Source organism: Coffea eugenioides, chromosome 2 (assembly GCF_003713205.1).
Source record: "Coffea eugenioides isolate CCC68of chromosome 2, Ceug_1.0, whole genome shotgun sequence".
NCBI lineage: Eukaryota > Viridiplantae > Streptophyta > Magnoliopsida > Gentianales > Rubiaceae > Coffea > Coffea eugenioides.
Window position 1 is genome coordinate 60705743 of NC_040036.1, and position 5949 is coordinate 60711691.

The window sequence follows — 5949 nt, forward strand, 5'->3', positions numbered from 1 at the left end:
AAGATGTTCCTTTTTGTTTTGGTGGTTTGTATAAGGACCCACCTTAGGGTCCACCTTCCGCTGATTGTTATTATAATGTAATATGGTGGTCTGAATAGATACTTTTGAAGATGTAAATAGAACTCTTTTGGCGTTAAATATATTGTGAATAGTGCTCTTTTGGTTTAATATAGTTTTATTGACTTTGTGTTTCGAGTCCTGGCGCAAGCTAGGCAGGCGTCCCGCCGATACCCTAGGGTTCGCCCTTGGGAGAAGCGGGGGCGTCACATATATAGCTACAAATGACCCTAGAAAGAGGGACATGACATAATGGGTATGGAGAACTAAAACTTGTCACACAGTTTTCTTTCTTATAGAGGGGTAATACTATGCTAAAACTAGTCGTTTTTTTTTTCCATATTCAAATGGTGACTCTTTTATCTAAATAACCAATTGAACTATCTAATTTACTAATTCATAAATGAGATGCAATTCTAAATGAAACAATTAGGACACGCACAGGATAAGGGTATAAAATAGGAGAAAACAATATGCAAATTAGAAAATATCTTAAAAATAGAAAAATATGCATGAAATGAAATGACAAACAATTCATGAATCTAGTGTGCGAAGGGGGTCAAGGGTCTAGCATTAGACTAATTCACTTCTACATCTCCTCACTAGTGTTAGACTAATAAGGAAATGAGCTAGAAAGGCCAAAACTCGCGTTGGACTAGTGTGGTGACATCGTGTATTCGTCATTTATAATAAAATATATAAAGTATAAATTAAAGTAAGTAAATACATAAATGCACATAGAGCACATAACATATAAGAATAATATCTAGATGTAAAATTCTAAGAAAAGTAAATAAAACACATAAACACATGAAAACATAAGCACAGACTTAACTATTACATTAGGGAACTTAACTACAATCTAATAGGAGAATATAAGAAAATAAACTTATCTAACCTGTATATTACATTGCCTATCTAATTACAACCTTTGCAAAATATAACCTTTATTTATTACATTTACCTATCTAATTACAAATTTTGCAAAAAAAAAAACCTATCTATTACATCATGAGTATTCGGGTACCCTCCAAGTTATTATAGAACTTGAATTGAATAAATAAATATGACAATGAATAAAAGTCCAAAATAAATAAAATAAAAATAATAGTAAAAGAAAAACATAGGCGTATAGAAGAGCATGTAAGAGCATATAATTGAAATTAAAGGATAATAAGGGTACCTCTTTTTTGAACTAGTGACCAAATGAGGGAATGGGGGATTATCTATTATTCAAAATCAATAAAAAGATCAATGCACCAATTTAATTAGAAATACTTTAAAAGAGAGCATTAAAATATACTAAATTTACATTATCAGGCCAAACACACAAAGAAAATTAAAATGTCCCAAAATTACAAGTTAAATGCATTTAAGAGAGCATCATTAACAATTAAAGAAAGGAAATTACTAGAATTGAGAAATCACGAAGTTGTTAGGAACTAACAGTTTTTCAAAAAATAAGAGGCAAAAATTAAAGAAATAGAAAGTCTAGGGCCAAATTATAATCAAAATAAGGACTTAAATGCAAGAAATCTAAAGTTTTGGGGCCACAATAAAATTATTTAAAAAACTTAGGGTCAATTTTCAAATTTCCTAAGAAAAGCAAAAAAATGGGTCTGCGTCCTTTATAGTGTTTTAGGCCACACCATTTTAATCCAAAAGAAAAAATGCAGCCCACATCATGTAAACAAACAAGTCCAACTAACTAAAATAAAAACAAGTCCATCCTTTATTTTCTTTCTTTTCCCTTTTCTCTTTTGTTCTTTTCTATTTTTCTTTCTTTCTTCTTCCTCTCATTCTTTCTTCTTTCTTTCTGGTAGACTTAAGCTTTATCGCTGATGGCCATGGCTGCTCTGGTGCCGTCGCTACCAGCTGACAACCTCATCAGTCGCTAAAATTTGCCAAAATAACATCACAGTCTCAGTTCTTTGCATAGATTGCGTTTGAGGGATTAGTTTTCACAAAAAAGAACAAAAAGTGATAAAATTACAGATTTACAGCCAGGTCACTCTTTTTGAAACTTATTTAAATCTTCACCAAAACCCACAAAACTTACACCAACATGACCCTTATTGATTCTATAATGCAACTATGGTGTTAGTTTGACAAGAAATAGCAAAAAAATGGCAAATTAGACTAAAAATAGATCCAATTTAAGAAATCGATTTCCCAGCTTTTCATGTACAAACTTGCAAATTTCTACTTTTAAGTATTCTCATAAAGCTAATAATCATCAGAAAGAACCAATAAGTAATTGATTTTCCTTTTCAAAACCAGAAAACAAATTTCGGTCCTCCAAAACCCTGTTCATCTTGAAAACAGAGAACTAGAAAAAACTTCAAGGCAATAGACAAGCAAATCAACGAAGCCACTTTAACACCAATAAGAAAATGGAGGAAAAGAAATAATGTCAATGTTAATTGTAGCCTTCCAGCTTAAAGATTTTGATGAAAAAGCTCCCAAGCCCAACTCATTCCCTCGCTTCCTTTCCTTTGCAACTAGTATTCTTTCAATTTTCTCAGATGTTGTGCTAATTGATAGGGAGATCCAAGGAGCAGGAGTGGTGGTATGTGTGATGTGTGCGCTTGTGTGTGAGGACCCGATGTTATTTTTATATTTTATCTTTTAACTACTTGCCTTGAATTCTTGATTGCTTTAATGGTTGAGTCATGTTTTTATCCTTTTTTCTTATTTAACTTGGTGTATGTTGAGTTTCGTAGTGCATTATGCTAGCGTGATCAACTAGTGAGATGTGTGCAATAAATTTGGTGAATTAGATGGAGTTTTGTTGAAAAAGGGATTGTTGGAAAGAGGTGTTAATAGATAAATAGGAGAAAGAGAGATATTTGGGTTATTAGATAAACATTAGTTCTAATTTTGCTACTTATCAAGCATCCAAAGCCTCCTGACCAAGACTAGCTTTAAACTTATCCAACTTAAGCTTTCTTTCATCACTATTTCTTCATGTTTATTTTCCTTGTGGTGGCCGAACTTAGAGAGGTGAAAAGGGAGAGGAAAAACTCAATATCAAGCCTTGATTTCTTGTCTACTTGGTGAGAAAACAAGAGAGAAACCCTAATCTACTCCATCAAACCTTGAATTAAGCTTGGAAGGAAGCTCTTGGAGGAGTTCTAACTTCTAACGCTAATCTACTCCATCAAACCTTGAATTAAGCTTGGAAGGAAGCTCTTGGAGGAGTTCTAGGAGGAAGAAAGCCTTGCAACCTTCTTGATTTGCTTTCCATCCTAGGTCTTAGAGGTAAAGAGGTGAAATTTGCTAGAAAACTAATTTTTCTTTCCTTATCTTTGAGTTTAGTTGATGTATGATGTTACAAAAGGTAAAGGAAAGACTTTTATGAAGGATTTCATGTTGTTTCAAGTTATGTTGCAAACTTCTAGTTTTGGTGCATAATCTATTTAGCTTAGTTTATAACTTTATATATGTAAAATTTTGATGGATTCTTTTGCCTAAAACATGAAACATACGCCTCATGACATGGTAGTTTTGATCAATAGTTTATTTGCCATGGAAATAAGGTTGAAAGTTGGTGGTTTAAATAGAGAAACTTGAGGCAACTTGCCTGAAAATTTTTCCTTGTTGATCAAGTGAGAGAGGGAGCGTTTCAGTTTTAAGTTTAAGGCGATTTTGACATACTTTTGCTCAAGTTACTTAAGAAAACCTTCATCTCCATATGCATGTTGATTTTGAGCCAAAACAAAGAAGTTTAAGTGGAGGAAAATGATGTTTGCTCCAAAACGTTTTATAGCTGGAAATTTTCAGCTTTGAGCCTCAATACTCTTGTTACTTTTCTTCAAAATTCTTGCATATGTTTTGCTCCATACATAGATTTGCCTGAGCCCTGTTTAGTTATACTTGTGCCTCATCCGTGTCCTCACTTTCCATCCTTTCTTTAGCATGCAAGACTGATGATTCTGCCACCTTAACCGCTTCGAAGACATTCCCAAACTCCTGCTTGTTCCACTCCTGAATTGCTCTCCTGGTCGCTAGCAACTTGGAGCACAATATCGTTAAGGGCGAACCCTCTACCTCCTGTGTCCATGCCACCCTAATTACATCCAAAAGCGAGGTTTTAGATGTCCAAACGTTCAAGAACCTGAATGCATGCGGCTTGTTATCCAGCCTAGAGGCGAAGGAAATTTTTAGCGGAGCATGGTCTGAGGGGTGACGAGCCAGATGCACAACCAAAATGGCCGCGGTTAATCCTGCACATTCCCCATTTATTAATACCCTATCCAGCTGCTTTCATATCCTAGCTCGACCTCTACGGTTGTTGCACCAGGTATAACTAGGGCCCGAAAATCCCACGTCAAAGACCCAGCCTCCTCCATGAATGTCATGAACTCCATGCAATATCCACTGCTCACTGGCCGACCCCCTCTCTTCTCATTTGGGGCTGATATCATGTTAATGTCGCCACATACACACCATGGAAGGGCACTAGGCTTGTCTCCCAACAATGCTTCCCACAGTACCCTATGTTCCACCTTGGTACATTTCGCGTGTACAATCGAGAACGCCAGCGGACTGGAAAGCCAAGGGTGTTGGAGCAAAATAGTGATGTGCCAGTTAGAATTCCCAGCTATGATACAGACAAAAGATGGACTGTAGAAAACCCAAATATCTGATAATAAGTTAACAGCCACGAAATCAAATGCCAATCACATTCGTATCGAGTCAATTTGGGCAACGTCCAGATTTGGTTCACAGATGCAGACAAACTTAATATGATGTACTTGTATTAATTTACGCAATCTCCTAAAATTGGGAGCCTTAGAGACTCCTCTAATATTCCAAAAAAGTCCGTTAATCATGGGACAATACCTGGAACGAGTTTATGGAGGATGTTGCAGCAAAGTGCAGCTGTCTATTGGATGGAAACTTAGCTCTTACTCCTTTTGCCCTCTTAAATCCATTGTTCAGTGCTGCAGACTGGTCAATGCTTAACTCCAGCAGTGAAGGCTCCTGCTCTTCCCATTGGTCAGCCCTACCCCGTGGAGATAAGTTTCCTATTGCAGTTGGTAGTTCGGCCTCCACCTCTCCAAGCCCTACATCCCTATCACCAGCCATCGCATCGAGAAGGTTTGCACCAGCACACTCCATGCACACAGCCACACACCGCGCTGTATTATTCCCACTCTCTTCGCAAAGCCTTTGACAACCCTCCTTCCCTTCTAGTATTGACACCACCCCTGCCTGATTTCTGTTTCTCTCCATCACCTCTGCTATCAGCTCATTTCCCACCACCTTGTGGTCAAATGTTGGGCCATTCACCTCCTCCTCCGAGTTGCTCTCTCTCTTCCTCAGCCCCATCACATCCGTCTATTGTAGTTCTGTCCTCTGCTCCTGCACTATTGGAACCTCCTCCCTATTTTCGGGCAATTGATCCCCTTTCCCTTTCAACCTTGGACTAAGGACAACCTGCGCATTAACGTTCTGACTTTGCCGACCTATGTTATCAGGCTTCGACACCACGAGTTGTGGGATGGCTGAATCATCTGCCAAGGACTTCAGTATCCTGCCATGCTGTTGCTGATTATTCCTAACTACCGCATCAGGTTTGTCTCGTCTGCATTCCTTTTTGGAATGGCCCAATCTCCAATGGGTGCTACAATATTTTGGCAAATCTTCAAATATTATCTTTTGCTAGAAGCCAGTCTCCCCTTCAACACCTATCCATACCCAAGAACAAATTGGTTTCAGCAAGTCCACCTCAACACACACCCTAGCAACGCTTGGTCGTGATCTCGCTACCGTCGCTGAATCCAAGAACGGTGGTTGTCCCACAGATGACAAGATTGAGAACAACGAGTGTCTATCAAAATAGTGGATCGGCAATGCTAGAAGGGTAACCCAAACTGGAACAAGCGA